Raw genomic sequence first — 19,696 nt, forward strand, 5'->3', positions numbered from 1 at the left:
GCTCCCGGGGTGGACTGCACATGGTTTAAAATCCTTAAATGCTGAAAAAATATCCTTTAGCTCTCGTATCTCAGCCACTAGGTCCCTTAATGGTGACGTATCAGCAGGGGGCAGGGTCAGGGACGAGGAAGCCTCAGGCGGAGCTGAAACCGGGGAGGCAGGGGCCGGGGCGGGGTCAGAGGAGGAGCGTCCGAACACGTGCGTGTCTGTGGGAACGGAATTCTTGGGTTTAGCCGCTGATCGCTTAGGACGTCTTAAGCACACGTGATTTAACTCTCGTACCTCAGCCTCAAGGTCACTTATCCTTATGGCATACCACGTTTTACATATCTTGAAAGTGGCGACCACAGTTAAAAAAATCCAAGGGGTAGCGAAAATTAAACCGTTTATGACAGCGCGAATCTGTCCCAGGTCAAGAGATAATGACTGGAACACCTCCTCATAAAACGAGAAATTTCCCATGGTGGAGGGAAACGCGGGGCCACAGAAGTGGGCGGATGCCACTTACCTGTGTCTGGGCGGTTTCGGAGACCTCAGGCCGGGCGTGGTGTGGGTACGGAACACGATGGGCGCCAGATGTTGTTGTGGCGGTCTGGTGTTGGGCTGCACCGCGGAGAAGAGAGCGGACGTCCAGAGCAAAGGGGTACACAGATCTTTATTATAGGATGGGGGGGGGGGTTTGGTTCGGATCACGTGGAGCCAGCCGGCAATGGCCAACCACAGGGGGAGAGCAGGGAGTGAGACCTCAGAGAGGGAGAGCCGAGAGCCCAGAGAGAGAGAGGGGAGGGGTGAGGGGGCTTTTTATTGGGCGACAACCAGAGGTGACGTGTAGGGCCAGGATTGGTCGAAAGGGGGCACTCTAGGATTTTGCGGGGCATAGAAAAACCTGGGGGCGGAGACTGCATCAGAATAACTCCTCAGCAACAATCAACAGAAGTTGAGGAAGAAGATCTGAAAGGGAAACTAAAAGCAGGACCTGATCAAATTATAAGTAGGGCACCAAAGTAAAAACCCTGTGGTGAGGGGTAGACGTGCAGCTTCCTGGGCCAGTGGGGGGTGGGAGTGGGTGGGAGGGATGGGTCACAGTCTTTTGGAGGTGGGAATGGTGTTTATGTACACGCCTAGCAAAATGTAGACATATAAATCACTAGTTAATTAATATGAGAGGGGGAAAAGGGATGCATTGGATCGACCTTCTTGTGGTGCATCCCGTGAGTACCCATTCATTGGGGAAACTGACGATCCTTCCTAGCCGACTGAATCCACATGGATCCCAGTCACTTTCAAAGCCAGCAACAAGCAGCTCATGACACCTTTCAACCTGACGCTGTTGACTGGCTATGGAAGAAGGGCAAACGCTAGAAGAAGAAGAAGAAGAGGGGGAAAATCAATTGTATGTCCCAAAGTTTTTCAAAACACAAACTGAATCTTTTTAATATATAGGCGGTGTATTTGATATGCGGACTCTCTCAAAAGCCTAGACCAAGTAGATTAGAAGCATCCAATAGCACAGCTATATACAAGATACTGGATACTGTACAGCAAACCATAACAAAAGGACTTTTCAAAGTTAACCCAATTACCAAATAATGTGATGATAACATTAACTATCGATTGTCTTTTTGAACCCTAAGACAGTAGGAACCTCACATCTCCACTATAGAGCCCCTACTTCCCCCAGTCCTGGAACCCTTGGATAGGGCCCACTTTCCCGTATGCCTCTCCCAATCCATATCAAATCATATTGCATCTGCCGATCACAACCTAACCAACGCAACGATTGCCATCTCAACATGCTTCACTTCAGACTGTGTCCAGAGACTTCACGTGTGGAATGACAACCCTTCAGCTTCATTACTCGGGTGAGACCTTTCCTTTTATAGTACACTCTAATTTCATCTCAGGTGGTTCACTTTCTAACAAAGTCCCATAACCTAGATATACACCAGTTTCTGTGAGAGAGAGCTTATGTTCACACGTATCCATAAACTACTGCAAAATATATACCTGAAAGCAGAAGTACACTAGAGTTTGCAGTGAGTACCTCCCTAACACTTCCTCTCCACTATTCCAAGTTTTGGGTCCATGATTGCTCAACAATTTGTTTGGCTTTGTATGTTAACTCTCTTTTCAATCACCAGGTTCCAGATGCCACCAGAATGCTGGCCAGGCTTCCCTGGATTGAAGACCCCACCAATGTGTCCTGGAGCTCTGCTTCCCCAGAGACCCACCCTACTAGGGAAAGAGAGAGGCAGACTGGGAGTATGGACCGACCAGTCAACGCCCATGTTCAGCGAGGAAGCAATTACAGAAGCCAGAGCTTCTACCTTCTGCAACCCACAATGACCCTGGGTCCATGCTCCCAGAGGGATAGAGAATGGGAAAGCTACTGGGGAGGGGGTGGTATATGGAGATTGGGTGGTGGGAATTGTGTGGAGTTGTACCCCTCCTACCCTATGGTTTTGTTAATTTATCCTTTCTTAAATAAATAAATTAAAAAAAAAGAAACCTCCCTGAGGGGTCGCTTCACAGGTGGTGAAGCAGGTCTGCAGGTGTCTCTCTTTCCCTCCCCCTCTGTCTTCCCGTCCTCTCTCCATTTCTCTCTGTCCTATCTAATAATGATGACATCAATAACGACAATAATGATAACTATAGCAACAACATCAAAAAAAATCAAGGGCAACAAAAGGGAAAATAAATAAATAGAAACCCCCCTGAGGTCATTCCAGAGAACCATCGGGTCCCAAGTCCTCTCTTTTGAAGGCTGTTCACTGCGCTCACAACTCCTCCAAGTTGGCGGGGGAGAAGGAGGCCCAGGGAGGTCACTTAATGGAGTCGAAGTCACTGGAGAGTCTGGCTCTGAGGCAAGGCCGGGGCTGCAGGTGTCCTGTGTCCTGTGTGTCCTCTGCACCGTCTGAGCCCGAGGAGCCCGCTGGAGTCAGTCGCACTTGTTAAATTCCCTGTGCAAATGCCTGGCATGTCCAGAGCTGTTTGCTCACAGCTGCAGGGCCCTTATCTGCTTTGCCTCCTCCCCCGCCCTGCTCTCCAGGCCGAGATAAGGGGCATTATCTGCCTCCGAGAAGAAGCTCCAGGAGCAGACGACATAATAAATGGTCTCTTCCCTGAATCACCGTTTTCCCCTGAATCTCCTTGAAGAAAAAGACACAGGAATAACCGCGTGGGCCCCAGAGGCCCCAGGCCTGCCTTCCCTGGGGAGAGAGGAGGGTCAGGCCATACCAGGTCTCCAAAGAAACCTGCCTTGATGAGCCTCTTCTCAGTGGGGCCCTTAGGGAGGCCCCCGACTTCATGCAGGCAAGAGTCAGCTTCCCCCATGGGAACCAGGAACCAGAGGTCCAGATGATCCCTGGTGCCACAGTCACTCGGGCATGGCTGTCTTTGCCCCCATTTTGTAAACGCAAGCTGTTTTGGGGTCCTCACCCCCCACCCTCGGCACAGTCTCCCTGCCCTGGGGGGCCAGGTCCTCGCTGCACCCTCTCCACCTCCCGTGCTCCCACTGGCTGCACCCTCTCCACCTCCCGTGCTCCCACTGGCTCAGAGGGGAGCTGGCCCTTCCTTTGTCAGCAGAGCCGCCTCTCCTGGAGAAGCGAGTTTCCTCCGAGAGCAGGGCTGCTCACTGCGTCTGCAGAAGCTTCTGGCTGGGGAAAGAAGGGGCTTCTGCCTCTGCAGAGTCCATCCTCTCCTGTCCTCTGGAGCGTCAGGGTGGTGGTGGTGCAGCTCAGTGGTTAAGGGTGTGGACTTTGCTGCTCTCTATCTCTCTCCCCCCTCTCTAGCTCCTTTTTCTCTCTATCTTTCTTGTTGTTTTTGATCGGTTAGGTTGTTTTCGCCGGGCTGGCTTCACGGGCGGGTAACAGACGACCAGGAACTCATGGTTGAGCTGTAGGCAGTATCTCTTTATTGATGCAGGACGCAGCACAATCTAAGACGAGCTAAGCTAAACTCAAGTACAGTACAGTAAAACTCACAATGCTGTCTTTATATATACTTGCCAAGTAAGGTGGAAACAGGATGTGACATAGAGAGGATGGAGAGAAAAGTGACTGGTGAAAATCAGGGTGTGATAAAGAAGGGATCAGGGTGTGACAAGGGGGGTGGAGCAAAAACATATCTTGAAACTGGGGATTGAACCAATGCCCTGGAGGGAGGTGCTTGTTAACAGCGGTTATGTAAATAAAATAGTGTTAAGCAGGGAGGATTTAAACCAAATGAAACAGAAGGGGTCTCATGCATACCAACACTTTCTCATTTATCTCTCTCGCCCCTCATTTTTTTTTTTAGATATCTTATTTATTATTGGATAGAGGCAGAGAGAAATTGAAAGGGGTGGGGGAGATAGAGAGAGACAGAGAGACACCTGCAGCCCTGCTTCACCACTTGCAAAGCTTTCCCCCTGCAGATGGGGACCAGGGTCTGGAACCCGGGTCCTTGTGCACTGTAATGTGAGCACTTAACCAGGTGCGCCACCACCTGGCCCTTCGCCCCTCTTTCTATCTTTTTTATCTCATCTCTCTCCTCTATCTCTCTCCCCCCTCTCTCTATCTCCTTTTTCTATTTCTCTCCTCTATCTCTCTTGCCCATCTCTCTATCTCCTTTTTCTCTATATCTATTTCTCTCTCTCTCTTTCCCTCTCTCCTCCACCCACAGCAGAAATAAAAAGAATGAAAGAAAAAACAAACACCCAGCCCAGGTAAAAGTGTGTATGCATAAAGGCCCAGGAGCCGGAAAATTTTTATTTTATTTTATTAGAGATGGTAACTCCCATTTGTTGCTCTTTATGGTATTTATTTCTTTTGCTGAAGCTTTTTTATCATCTTTATTTATTTATTGGATAGAGACAGCTAGAAATCAAGAGGGGAGGGGAGATTGAGAGGAAGAGAGACAGAGAGACACCTGCAGCCCTGCTTCACCACTCGTGAAGATTTCCCCCAGCAGGTGGGGACCAGGGGCTCGAACCCGGGTCTTTGTGCGCTGTGACTTGTGCTCACTCAACCCGTCCCCCACCCCAGACTCTTTGTGATGAGACTTTGTGGCTGCCCCACTGGACAGGAAGAGGCTATGGCCCCACCGCCATGCACATGCTCTGGCCCTGCGTCCGTCTCTGGCCACGTGGCGCAGTGCTGGGAGGCTGAAGCAGCCATTCCTGGTCTGGGTCCTGCAACTTCCACTTGTGCTGCGGTACTTGGGTCTTTGTCATGAGAAGATGGCAGGACAGATGGCGGGTGGACAAGAGACATTCGAAGATCTGACTCACCCGGGTTGACCAGCCAAACATCCAGCCAACCTCCAGACAGGGAGCCATAACCCAAGCAGAGCCACTCAGCTGACTGAGACTCAGGAGCTAAGGAAAGGCCACTGGGCTTGGGGATGGATGTTACATAGCACTGCCCTTGTGCTGGGGAACTCAGACATTTTCATTATTAAGCAAGAGTTTCAGAGATGCTCCTGTGAACTAATTTGTTGTGTGGCTTCGAGAAAGTCACAGCTTTCTGAACTCTGCCTGCCAAGTTGGGAAGGTAGAAAGATAGAGTCAGAGAAACTGACAGGTAAGGGAAAGATAGAGAGGGAGAGAGAAAGAAAGATATCTGCAGCCCTTCTTCACTGCTTGTGAAGCTTCCCCTCCCCCGCAGGAGGGGACTTGGGGCTTGAACCCAGCACCCTGTGCATGGCAACATGTGCACCCTGCCAGGTGTGCACTGCCAGGTCCCCTCCTCCACCTTCTTAGTGCCTAATTTTGAATCTCATTTGAACTATTTGAGGCTGGTGGCCTGTCCTTAGGAGGTAATGGAAACATCTCAAAGGGTATTGTGAAGACAGCACTTTATTTTTCTTTTTAAAATATTTGTTAATTTAAACTTTATTTTATTTGATAGAACAGAGAGAAATTGAGAGGGAGGGAATATAGAAGGGGAGAGAGAGACTCTCTCTCTCTCTCTCTCTCTCTCTCTCTCTCACACACACACACACACACACACACACACACACAGATATCTGTAGTCCTGCTTAATCACTCAGGAGGCTTTCCCCTCTCCAGGTGGAGACCGGGGGCTTGAACCTGGATCCTTATGCATGGAAATGCATGCACTTAACCATGTGCCACCAACTGGCCCCCAGGCCCCAAAGGCCTCACCCTCGGCCTGGCACAGAGCACACACTCAGTTCGGCTATCTGCGGCTACACAGTCAAACCCTCAGGAGACTAAGACCCATGTCTCACTGTTTCTCTTGATTCTGTGAGTTAATGGGCCGGTTTTCTGCCCCATCTGCAAATTCACTTTGGTAGGGGAGGAACACGCTCCTGAGAAGTGGGGCATTTTGGTGTTGAAACTGGGGTGAAGACTGAGGCAGAGCCGGTCACTGTCACTGGTGTCTGTTGGCTGCAGGCGGGACTGGACTGGGGCATGCAGGGTGGTGTCCCCCTGTGGCTGACTGTGGGTGCTTCTCTGCCTGGTCTTTGGGCTTCTTGTCCATAGCGTGGACTTCCTTGGACTTTGGAGTCTTAAGGTCGCATTCCAAGGAGAGGTGGCCCACGAGCGAGGACAGCCTCGCTTGCTGTCATCACGCTTGATCACGCTTGCTGTCTCTCCCACCCACTGCCTGCCTGGCGTGGCCAACGTGTGGTTGGTTCCTGGTCAGACCGAGTCATGTGGCCTCTCTGTGGACAGCGGGACCAGGAGGCAAGCTCACAGACTGTCTGGCTGAAGACACCAGGATGTAGTTTTTTGTATAATTAATGAATGAATAAATCAATAGGTATAGAGAGAAGACAGACATAGAGATGAAGAGAGACACCTGCAGCCCTGCCTCACTACTCCTGAAGCCCCCCGCCCCGCCCCCCCCACAGGTGGGAGGTGGGGTGGGCGTGGGCGCCAGTGCACAGCTCTGCCACTTACTTCTTGGGCGGTTTGGTGTGCTGCCCTGATCCTCATCGATAGAACCATAGGCCCTGATTGATGGTCTCTGAGCTCCTTCCCTCCCAACTGCTGTTTGCTGTGATCCAGGGGGAAAAATGACTTGCCCAGGGCCACACAGGGGGGCGGGGGCGGGGGCGGGGTCAGGAATGGATCAATCAGGGCGGCTCTATTGATAAAGCAGTCAGTAACTGAGAATCGACAGGTGCAGGAAGCTCTCCACCTGGCCCCATCTGCGAAGGCTTTTTCCAGGCGGCCAGCGCATCATGGGAGCAGGCTGCTTTGTGTCTGGACTCCTGCCAATGCTAGAGCACTGGGGCTGGGTCACGGGGCCCCGGGACGTGGGACTGACCCTCACATAGACCTTAGTCCCTTCTCATGACAATGCGGCGTCCGGGTTCCTTGTGGGGAACCAGGCAGGAGTGAGTTCGCTAAAGGGGTCTTCTAGCATACCGTGGCAGCGGACGATACACAAACCTCTCTGAGGTACCGTCGCAGGGAACGGAATGTCTTTATTGACGCAGTCACAAGTTTATAAAGGGGCAGCTGTGCAGGGGGATGTAGCCAAGCTAGCCAATGAGACCGACATCTCCTTATAAGGGAAAAGAGAGCAGGGCAATGAGAAGGTGTGGATGGTGATGCAGGAACGGGGAAATAGAAATATATGGAAGGCGAAGCCCACCAGAGGGAGGAGGGGTGGGTGATGCGGCGAGGCTGATAGGAAGGCTGGAATTCCCCTGCATACTCTGGCCACATCTGGACTTCAAGGCTGGCAGGCCAAGGGGAGACTAATAGACGAGCTTCCGGGGGTGCAACCATCCAGTCAAGCAGGCAGCAGATGTACAGTGGGGGGGGGCAGTGTATTTATTTATTTGTTTGTTTGTTTGCCACCAGGGTTACTGCTGGGGCTCAGAGCCTGCACTATTAACCCACTGCTCCTGGCAACCATTTTCTCTCTTTCTTTCTTTCTTTCTTTCTTTCTTTCTTTCTTTCTTTCTTTCTTCCTTCCTTCCTTCCTTCCTTCCTTCCTTTCTTTCTTTTCCCTTTTGTTGCCCTTCTTGTTTTTTATTGTTGTTGTTGTTGTTATTGATGTCGTCTCCTCGAGGAAACACTCACGAAAGACATGTCTCTGATATCTGATTACTGTAAAAAATGGCGACTAATCCCTAGCACTGCAAAAACGGTATCATCTGTTTTCCATCTACACCATGCCTCGGCCTCGCGTGAGCTTCATGTGCAGCTTGGCGATACGAGAATCCGGCATGAAGCCCAGCCAGTCTATCTTGGCGTTACTCTCGATCGCACTCTGTCATTTCACGAACATCTCATAAAAACTGCAGCAAAGGTGGGCGCAAGGAATCACATCATTGCAAGACTGGCCAGCTCCTCATGGGGCGTGAGCGCTTCCACACTACGATCATCATCTCTGGCATTCTGCTATTCCACTGCAGAATACTGTGCCCCAGGATGGTTCCGTAGCCCCCATGTCCACTTGGTCGATTCTAAATTATATTCCTCCATGAGGATAATTTCTGGAACCATCCGTTCCACCCCGGTTCCATGGCTGCCAGTTCTTAGCAACATCGCCCCGCTGTTGTTTTTGACGGGTTAGGTTGTTTTCACCGGGTTGGCTTCACGGGCAGGTAACAGACGACAAGGGACTCATAGATGAGCTGTAGGCAGTATCTCTTTATTCATGCAGGACGCAGCACAATCTAAGCCGAGCTGAGCTAAACTAAAGGTAAAGTACTCTAAAACTCACAATGCTGTCTTTATATATACTTGCCAAGTAGGGTGGAAACAGGGTGTGACATAGAGAGGGTGGAGAGAAAAGTGACTGGTGACAATCAGAGTGTGACAAGGAGAGGATCAGGGTGTGACAAAGAGGGGGGGTGGAGCAAAAACATATCATGAAACAGTGGGGATTGAACCAATGCCCTGGAGGGAGGTGCTTGTTAACAGCGGTTATATAAATAGAATGAAGTGGTTATGTAAATAGAATAGTGTTAAGCAGGGGGGATTTAAACCAAATGAAACAGAAGGGGTCTCATGCATACCAACACCCCGCCAGATATTCGTCGGGATGCGCCATCATCTAAGTTCATTTCCCACGTCTACGCTCTACCGGACCTGCCAATATACGCGGATATCTTTGCCCACCCTGTCCAACGCTTGACGTCTCGTCACCCAATCTGGTCCCCTACGCCTACACTGAACTTCTCTGTTCCAGACTCTTGGAAACAGAGTTGGCAGTCAGCTGAGGTAAAGAACAAACACCTCATCGCAGACCCCTGCAAGCGTCAACCCGGCTTTGACCTGGCACGTTATGATTGGGCCCTCCTCAATCGCTATCGAACAGGCCATGGCCGGTGCGCCGCTATGTTCCACCGCTGGGGAGCCAGAGACGACCCGAACTGCCCCTGCGGCTCCAGACAGACTATGACCCACATAGTCAACGCCTGCCACCTCTCCAGATTCAAAGGAGGTCTCGAAACTTTACATCAGGCTCAACCTGACGCTGTTGACTGGCTACGGAAGAAGGGCAAACACTAGAAGAAGAAGATTGATGTCGTCGTTGTTGGATAGGACAGAGAGAAGTGGAGAGAGGAGGGGAAGACAGAGGGAGAGAGAAAGACAGACACCTACAGACCTGCTTCACCGCCTGTGAAGCGACTCCCCTGCAGGTGGAGAGCCGGGGGCTCGAACTGGGATCCTTCTGCTGGTCCTTGCTCTTGGCGCCACCTGCGCTTAACCTGCTGCACTACCGCCTGACTCTCCATTTTTTTTCTTTCTATTTTTATTTCACAGGACAAAGAGAAAATTGAGAAGGGAAGGAGAAATATGGATGGAAAGAGAAAGACAGACACCTGCAGACCTGCTTCACCACTTATGAAGGTGGGGAGAGGGGGCTTGAACCCGGGTCCTTACACATAGCGATATGTGTGCTTAACCAGAGGCTCCTCAGGGCATGTTTTTGAATCAAAGGTGAGGATATGTTTTCAAAACGAGGCTCAGAGAAGTCAAGACACTTTCTCAAGGTCACAGAGCCAGGACTTGGCAGAACAAAGGTTTCAACTGTGACGGTGTGGTTGAGAACACCAGGATGTAGTTATCTTAATAATTAATGAATGAATTAACTGGACAGATACAAAGATAAACTGAGAGGGAAGAGAGATCTAGAGAGGGAGAGAGAAAGAGAGATGTCTACAGCAAGGTTTCAGGGCTCCTGAAGCTTTTTCCCTGCAAGTGGGAGGTGGGAGGTAGGAGCTGGGGTCTTGAACCTGGGTCCTTGCGCATGGGAACATGACTTCTCTGTTAGGTGTGCCACCACCTGACCCCAGGATGTAGTTTTCTAGCCAAGCTGCTTCTTGCAGCAAACTCTTCCCAGGACAGGTGGCTGGTGCTCAGAGGGGCACTGGTTCCTTGGCTCCCCTTTCTGGAGGAAGGGAAGGGCCAGAATAAAACGAAATGAAATGGGGCCATGAGAGCCCAGTTAGATCCCCCCCCACTCCCAGTGGTGACCTCCATTAATGTTGATGTGCTCCGAAGGTCTGCATTGTCATGCAGCGTGCCTCTCCTGGCCCTTTAAAGAACCTGCTGTTAAGTTTCAAAGACCCTGGCTGAGTGCTCTGAGTGTCTGGAAGTGCAATTCCTCTAGGAGAAATAGTCCATCAAAGGCTGCTGCGTGATAAATGGAGACTGGAGACCCAGCTACTGTAGGCACTCACTTTTGGGCGATTTCCCTGGCTGGGATAAAAGGAGTTGTGTTCCAAAAAGGAATGGCTGAACAAACAGCCCAGCAATAAGCATTCCCCCCCATTTTTTTTTGCTGTGGGCTGGCTTCCCATCCCCCCAACTAGACTGGGCTTCCCCCCGCCCCTGCTTCCCAACATGCCAATCTTTGTCACTGGGAAGGGGGGAGTTATTGTCCTTTTTTGCAAAAGAGAGTGTTTGGGAAGCTGCCCTAAGGCCAAGAAGCAGGAATCAGATTCTGAAATGGATCTCTCTCCACACCCCAGAATTCTGGCACTGGATGAATCCTTATAGGCGAGCTGTACCACATGGCCCTGGGGAGCTGGGAAACTGAGGCCCAGAGAGGAGACAGGACGAGTTCAAGATCACACAGAGAGGAAGTCTTTACTGCTCAGCAGAGAGAGGCTGTGTAGGTCTTGGCTGAGAGCCTGCACTTGTCACACTAAGTCTGGCTATTGTCCTTGTTTTTTTTATTATCTGTGTTTATTTTTTGGTTAGACACCCAGAAACTGAGAGACGAAGAGAGACACTTGCAGTCCTGCTCCACCAGTTGTTCCCCCTGTGGGTGGAGGCCTGGGGCTCGAAGCCCAGGGTCCCTGCGCTTTGTAACATATGCGCTCAACCAGGTGCGCCACTGCCTGCCCCCCCCCCCCCCCGTTCTTATTCTTTCTAGCCTAAACCAAGGGGAGGAGGGGACCCCAGTAACCACAGCTGAGCACCCAGCTACATTCTAGTACCTTCTCTCTGGACTGGGGCACAGATGGGAAGAGCTGTGGGAGAGAAGGTGAGACTGTCCCCGTGTCCTGCCAGTCCCAGGCTCCAAGGTGCCACTGACAGACCGCAGACTCTCTGGGGTCCCCCCTCTAGAAGCCAATGACCTCAGACAGGTGCCCACAGGGCAGAGCACCTGGGCCCCAGGGTGAATGTGGGTAGGGATGTGGGTGTGCCAAGTGCCCCTTCCATGCCCTGGCCAGCGGGGCGACAACAGGGGCTAGGAACCCTGGGACCTGGAATGACAGGGGCAGGAGACACAAAGAGTGACAGCAAGACAGGATTCTGACCAAGCTGCCAAATTGGATTGTGTTCACAGGCATTATAAGGCTTTGGGGAAGGGAGGTTGCGGGAGGAGGAGGAGGAGGGGGAGCAATTATCAGGGTGGAATGTCCCTTGCAACATACATAGCCGAAACTATGTCTGTTAACTATAACTATGTGGTGTGTCACTTGTTTGCTGGTAAATGGCCTACCTGTGGGGAAATAGAAACTTATCTCGAGGGCTTGCGTTGTTTCAAAGGCTTATCTTCTATCAAGCAGAGAATGGCTCTTGGCACTTCCAGGCATAGATCCCTTCAAGTCCAGCCTCAGGCTGGAGGGCAGATGGCCTCCTCCTCTTCCTCCTTATCCCACCCTCCCTCTCCCTCCTTCTCCCTCCCCCTCCCTTCCTCTCCCTTCCTCTCCCTCCCTCTCCCTCCCTCTCCTCCTCTCCCTCTCTCTCCCTCTCTCTCCCTCCCTCTCCCTCCCTCTCCCCTCTCCTTTCCTCCCCCTCCCTCTCCCCCTCTCCTCTCCCTCCCTTTCCTTTCCTCTCCCTTCCTCTCCCTCCCTCTCTCCCTTTCCCCTCCCCCTCCCCCTCCCTCCCCCTCCCTCTTCCTCTCCCTCCCTCTCCATCCCTCTCCCTCTCTTTCCCTCTCCCTCCCTCTCCCTCCCTCTCCCTCCCTTTCCCTTCCTCTCCCTTCCTCTCTCCCTCTCCCTCCCTCTCTCCCTTTCCCCTCCCCCTCTTCCTCTCCCTCCCTCTCCCTCCCTCTCCCTCCCTCTCCCTCCCTCTCCCTCTCCCTCCCCCACCCCACCAAGCAGGCTTGATGACAATACCTGAGGTACTGTCTCTTGAAGATGGAGTCCTAGTTTCAGATCTGTTTCTCAGGCTGTACTGTGACCCTTTTGAGGACAGGGCCTGTGTCCACCAACTGCAGGGCCCCAGAGCACACAGTAGGTGCTCTGTATGCAGGAGCGCAAGTGGACTGGCTGTGTGACCTTCCTTTCTTCAGCCTGTGGGGCACCCCCAGGGCTCCTGATTCCAGGCAGTTCTTTTGGGAAAAGGCCCAGGAGTACTGGCTCGGTCCACCCTTCCATCCCAGAAGTTCTATAGTTTCTTCTCATGAGCCCCTCTGTGGGGTTGGAGGAGACCCTGAGACAGGGGATGGGGGGCTCAGGGCCTGGGTGCCATGGCCTCAGGCTGTCACTCTGCGGAGCTCTGTTCAGCTCATCCATCCGGCTCTCATGCGCCCAGGACTGATATCCTCCCTTGTCCTGCCCAGGAGCCGGGTGGATTCCTGTCTTAAATTAGGTGAAGCTTCCCTTCGGAGTGTCAGGCGGGCATTTTGCCAAGGTGTTTCTGTAAGGGCAGCCTCTTCCCTGCTGTTCTGGGCTCCAGAAATACCTTCAGTGCCCATCCCTTAACCCTGGCTATGACACAGGCACAGGACTGTGTATAAATCCTCTCATGTGATCATGCAAGAGATGGGCTTTTTAAGTCGGCCTTCCGGGTGAAGACATCAGGTTCAAGCTGGTGGGGCAGAACGGGCTCAAGAACCTTGCTTCCTGAGGGTGCCTCTCCTCATGCTCACTGAGGGTCAGGGCATATCAAGCCCCAAGCCCTTAGCACCCTGTGGCCATGGCAGCCCCAGGCCCCAGGGTGGGTCCCTGTCTACCATTCCTGCATCCCTCCAACTGTCTCCCGCCCTCTTGATTGCAACTGCTGGGGAAGAAACACACTTACACCAAATGTCCCCCCCCTCTTTCCTCTTCTCTCTCCGGCTCTTGATGCAGTTGGAGTTCAGAGCCCTCTGGCCATCTTCCCTACCATTTCTTCCCCAGTGGGAGTGTGGCCAACATTTTCTGGGAGTTCAAAAAGTGGGCGTTTGGGCTTCTGTAATTGCAAGAAGCAATCTTTGAAGCCCAAACAACCTTACAGGGGCTTAAGAAAATCCCCCTGGGGAATGGATATTTTTTCTTTTAAGCCAGAGTCCCCCTTAGGTCTGGCTTATCGTGGTGCAGGGGGGTTGAACCTGAGGCCTCAGTGCCTCAGGGATGAGAGTCTTTTGCAGAACCATTATGCTATCTCCCCAGCCCTTCTTCATCTTTTTTTTAACAAGATCACTGATCATCTATGGCTTATGTGCTGGGGATTGAACCTGAGACCATCGCTGCCTCAGGCGTGGAAGGCTCTTGCAGAACCATCATGCCGCCTCCCCAGCCTGAAGAGCAGCCCGGCTTCCATCTAGCCAGTGGGTGTCAAAGACCCAGAGTGTTTCCAGAGAAAGCAGGGGGAGGTGTTCTGGAAATAGTCTTGCCAGGCCTGTATTAATAGTGTGTGTATGTGTGTGTGTCCTGGGGTGTATGTGTGTGTGTATGTATGTGTGTGTATGTCCTGGGGTATATGTATGTGTGTGTCCTGGTGTGTGTGTGTCCTGGAGTGTATATGTGTGTGTGTCCTGGGGTGTGTGTGTCCTGAGGTGTGTGTCCTGGAGTGTATGTGTGTGTGTGTCCTGAGGTGTGTGTCCTGGAGTGTATGTGTGTGTGTGTCCTGGGGTGTGCGTGTGTCCTGGGGTGTGTGTGTGTGTGTGCATGTGTCCTGGGTTATATGTATGTGTGTGTCCTGGTGTGTGCGTGTCCTGGTGTGTATGTGTGTGTGTGTATCCTGGGGTGTGTGTCCGTCCTGGTGTGTGTGTGTGTACTGGGGTGTGTGTCCTGGGGTGTGTATGTGTGCGTGTATGCGTGTGTCCTGGGGTATATGTATGTGTGTGTCCTGGTGTGTGTGTGTGTGTGTCTTGGAGTGTATGTGTGTCCTGGGTTGTGTGTGTGTGTCCTGGTGTGTGTGTGTCCTGGAGTGTGTGTGTGTGTCCTGTGTGTGTATCCTGGGGTGTATGAATGTGTGTGTTTGGGGTGTGTTTGTGTGTGTGTTTGTCCTGGGGTATATGTGTGTGTCTGTGTGTCCTGGTGTGTGTATGTGCATGTTTGGGGTATGTTTGTGTGTGTGTGTGTGTGTTTGTCCTGGGGTATATGTGTCTGTGTGTCCTGGTGTGTGTGTGTGTGTCCTGGTGTGTATGTGTGTGTCCTGGGGTATATGTGTGTGTCTGTGTGTCCTGGTGTGTGTATGCATGTGTCCTGGTGCGTGTGTGTGTGTGTGTGCGCGTGTGTGTTTGTCCTGGGGTATATGTGTCTGTGTGTCCTGATATGTGTGTGTGTGTCCTGGAGTGTGTATCTGTGTGTTCTGGTGTGTGTGTGTCCGTGTCCTGGTGTGTGTGTGTCCTGGTGTGTGTGTGTGTGTGTGTGTGTGTGTGTGTGTATCCTGGGGTGTATGTATGTGTGTGTTTGGGGTGTGTGTGTTTGTCCTGGGGTATATGTGTATGTGTGTGTGTCCTGGTGTGTGTATGTGTGTGTCCTGGTGTGAGTGTGTGTGTATGTGTGTGTCCTGGGCTATATGTGTGTGTCTGTGTGTCCTGGTGTGTGTGTCTGTGTGCTCTGCATTGCAAACATAAGGAACACCCCAGGAATCGGCATGGCATCCTGGTGCAGGGCCCTGCTAATAATCTTCTCTGTATTATTCCAGTTTTAGTATATGTGCTGCTGAAGCGAGCATTTGTTTATTTATTCATTTATTTGATAGAGATTAAAGCAGTTGAGAAGGAAGGAGGAGACAGAGAGGGAAAGAAAATAGAGACCCCTGCAGCCCTGCTTCACCACGCATGACGTTTCTCCCTTGTAGGTGGGGACCAGGGGCTTGAACCTGAGTCTCTGAGCATGGTAACATGTGCTTTGTTGGGTGTGTCTCTGCCTGGTCCTGTAAATACTTTCATGTTCTCACTTCCTACAACTGATTTATTTAAAAAAAAATTAGCCTTCAATTTTTAAGTGATGGTGGATAGGACTTAAGTTTTCTCAAGTGAGCTCCTGGGAGGCCCCATTTATCAGTGTGTTTTGAATAAGAAATACAGAGAGAGAGCAAAGCACCACTTCCCTACAGCACCGTAGATCCTATCAGGGTCTTGGGAATGTAAGGCAGGTACTTTCAAGCCACATTCCCAGCCCAAAGCTCCCCATTTTCTGTCAGCTCAGCTGCCTTTGTGGTGCAATGCAGAGGTAGGTAATATGCAGATCTTATAATTGCACGGTACCATTTCATTGGATATATGTACCGTAACTTTTTTTTTTTTTCCGCCTCCCGGATTATTGCTGGGGTTTGGTGTCTGCACTACAAATCCACTGCTCCTGGAGGCCATTTTTCCCCTTTTGTTGCTCTTGTTGTTTATCATTGTTGTTGTTATTATAATTGTCATTGTTGTTAGATAGGACAGAGAGAAATGGAGAGAAGAGGGGAAGACAGAGGGGGGGTGAGAAAGGCAGACACTTGCAGACCCGCTTCACCACTTGTGAAGCGACTCCTCCCCGGTGGGTGGGGAACCAGGGGCTCGAACAGGGATCCTTAGGCCGGTCCTTGAGCTTAATTCACTGTGCTACCACCTGGTCCCTGTAATATGCAGACTTGTGGGCTGTGACTGGGGCTCAATAAAACTTTATTTATAAAAACTGATGGTGGCACATTTCCCTGTGCAAGAACCCAGGTTCAAGTCACCCACCCCCCCCAAGCACAAGGGGCAAGTTCACGCCTGGCAAAGCAGGGGTTTCTCTTTCTCTCACCCTCTTTTTCTCCCTTTCATCTTGGTTTCTTCTTGATTTCATCTTGATTTGGGTGTGTCTCTGCCTGGCTCTGTAAAGACTTGCATGTTTTCAGTTCCTACAACTGATTTATATAAAAAAATTTTTTTTGCCTTCAATTTTTAAGTGATGGTGGATATTTCTCTGTTCAAAATAAATTTGAGAAAATATTAACAAACAATCCAGCAACAACAACAGCAACAACAACAACAACAAACAAGTGGTGGGCCTGATTTAACCGGGTCCAATATCTTTTCTCAAATTCTTTTTTTTTTTTTCTTCTTTCTTCTTCTTTTTCCAAATAACCCCTACTCCCCTATAGGGAAGCTGAAAATCTGCCGTCACCCTCCACCCTCGGTGCAATACTCCAAACGCAGTCAAATTATACTTTGCATTACCCTTTCTTTTTTTCTTTCTCAGTTTCTGTTTATGAGTGGATGGAGTTAAAAGGAATTGCGTTAAGGGAGGTAAGTCGGAAAGAGAAAGACCAGGATGGGGTGATCACACCCACTCGATTTCTGCTTTTAACTTTACACACTGAGATGGAGACTGGAGCTTCTGGTGCTGGTCTGCTTTTGAAACAGCTGCACCTCGTAGTGCCGATGAGGACGTGCTGCTTGCTTAGAGTGAAGCAGTGAAGTAGACAGCCGTCATCGTTGAAGTCACTGATGATGCTTCCTTTTCAAAGGCAATCGCCCTTCCTTGGCTGCGACCGAACTGCTCAGTTCATGTCTGTATATATTTCTGCACCAACTCCTCCTTCTTCTTGTAAAGGTCATCCATGCAGGAAGCTGTACTTGCCGAGGCTGTGATAATTTTGCATCCCACGTCGAATCAAGTTGAAGAGAAAACAGGGGATGGCCTCTGGGAAAGTGAGCTCAGGGTGTTAAGAAATGGACTTCTGAGCAAGGACCGGCGTAAGGATCCCGGTTCAAGCCCTCCGTCTCCCCACCTGCAGGGGAGTCACTTCCCAGGCGGTGAAGCAGGTCTGCAGGTGTCTGTCTTTCTCTCCTCCTCTCTGTCTTCCCCTCCTCTCTCCATTTCTCTCTGTCCTATCCAACATCGAGGACATCAATAACAACAACAGTAATAACCACAACAATAAAAACAACAACAACAAGGGTAACAAAAGGGAATAAATAAATACACAAATATTAAAAATAAAAGAAAGACTCTCGGAAAAAAAAAAAAAGAAAAAAGAAAGAAATGGACTTCTCTGGGCTGGGACTGTTCCCTCCCCCTGGAGTCCCCTGCGAGGGACAATGGAGGAGACAGGAAGGGGAGGAGCCACAAAGGATTCTGCTCATCTTGGTTAATGGAGGGCAGAGGCTGCTGGAAAAGACTTGCTGATGTGATGATGGTGGGCCATTCTCCCCCACGCACACACTTACCTTTGTCGGGTACGTTTTCACAGCAGGGTGAGGAGCCCTAAGCCCTGGTGGGCTTTTGGCTGCCTCAAAGGCCCCTCGTTGCACGGGGCACGGGGTCCTAGGTTGACCTACTTACTTCTGGAGGAACAGAGAGGCCTTGTCCACAAACTCCTGGAGCATGGTGGGGAAGTCTTGCTCCCATCACCTTCCACCTGGAACAGAACTGTACTGAACCAGCAGGATGGGGTGGGAGGGGGTGTACGCAGAGGGAGAAAGAAGTCCAGTCTTGAAAAAAGGACTTGGACTTCTTCTGTGCTCCCTGTGTTCTCTGGGCATGGACAGGACAGGTGACCAGACCCCCCCCTTATGAGCACTTACTCCTGTGCCTGAAACAGAACATTGGGTTTTTTAAATCTTAGTTCTTGGGAGAGAAAATGCCCTTTGTCAAGGATGACAGGAATGGCAAGAGAGAAGGTTGAAATGTGACCTAGGGAAGCGTCTCCCCAAGGTCAGACTCACACCAGGAAGCTCACTGCCCCAGCACAAAACTGAGAGCTGCCTCCCTTGTTTCTAATCTAAGGGATGCTAGGACAGGCTGAGGCTCAGGCTCAGGCTCGGCCGGGACACATCAAGGGCCCAGTGCTCTGTGGTTTTCTGGGAGAGGTAGACCAACCTGGTGTTTATAAAAACAACAGTTTTGGAAGCCCAGCTCACTTGGATAGCGGGCTGTGTAGCTATGTGCTTGGCTCAGGTTCCAGGATGGTTCCCACCGCATTGGAGGGAGTGTCAGTGCTCTGATCTCTTTCACTTTCTTGATCTCTACCTAAAACTAACACACAAATAGATAAAATGAAAAAGAAAAAAAAAGTTTAAAGATCATTAACATCTGGGTTCTAATCCAAGCTGTGCCACGTCCTCAACATAGATGATCTTACCCCTTTTGACCCTCCGTTTTCTCATCTGTAAAATGGGTCTAAATTTATCAACAGCACCCCACCCTAAGGATGACGTCATGCAGAGTGTCTGTCCCAGTGAAAGTTGTGGGAGTCACTTTTCTCGGGTGTAACATAGTTAGGAATACTGGTATCGTCCTGTTCTCCCCCGCAGAGTGGCTGGGAAGATGATCCAGTGGGTAGAAGTCACATCTAAACATGGTTGAGATTCTGACACGGAGGAGCGCCCTGAACAGCACCAAGGAAGCTCCACGCATGGTGGAGTGTCTGTCTCCTCCTCTGTCTGCTTCCTTTTCCCTTTCTCTAAAATACAGATGAATGAAAATGTGGTTCCTGGAGGCTGCTCAGTGGAGTCGCACATGCACGTGGCGGCTCTGGATTCACTCCCTGGTACTGACCGCACTGAAATAAAACAAACAAGCAATCTGGGGCAGGGCTGCGGGGACGACGCAGGGTTATGCAAAGAGACTTTCATGCCTGAAGCATCCGAGTCCAAGGTCTGATCGTCCCCACCACCATGGCAGCCGAGCAGTGCCTTTGCGTCCCTCTCTTACTCTTTCTCAACAAATAAGATCTGTTAAGACATTTCCAGCTTAGAGGAAGTCTGCAGAAAATCCTGACTGTGAGTGACCCTATCCTTGTTGTTCTGAGTACTTAAGTTTCCCAGTGACTAAGTCTGATGCCACCAAGGCCTTGGAGAAGAACCTAGGTGGGCTCTTGAACGCCCAGGCAGGGCTTCCTGTGCAGCAGGTGAATGCAAGGGCTGTGGGGAGGAAGAGTCAGCCAAAGGATACACAAGGGGGGCTCTTTCCTGGGAGAGCGATGGCCCTGCACACACCCTCACACACTCCTGTGCACGCACACATTCACACACTCCTGTGCACACTCACACTCACAAACACACACACTCACACACACACTCACACACACACTCTCACACACTCCTGTGCGCACACACACTCACACACATTCACACACACTCGC

General features: G+C 50.9%; 1 non-coding gene across 1 annotated transcript; it reads right to left on the reverse strand.

Annotated features, from left to right (window-relative positions):
• Window positions 1–15,204: 15,204 nt before the first annotated feature.
• Window positions 15,205–15,313, reverse strand: LOC132541576 (U6 spliceosomal RNA). Its single transcript, XR_009552717.1, has one exon. It is a non-coding gene; the product is annotated as a U6 spliceosomal RNA (small nuclear RNA).
• Window positions 15,314–19,696: the final 4,383 nt, after the last annotated feature.

Source organism: Erinaceus europaeus, chromosome 11 (genome assembly GCF_950295315.1).
Source record: "Erinaceus europaeus chromosome 11, mEriEur2.1, whole genome shotgun sequence".
NCBI classification, from domain to species: domain Eukaryota; kingdom Metazoa; phylum Chordata; class Mammalia; order Eulipotyphla; family Erinaceidae; genus Erinaceus; species Erinaceus europaeus.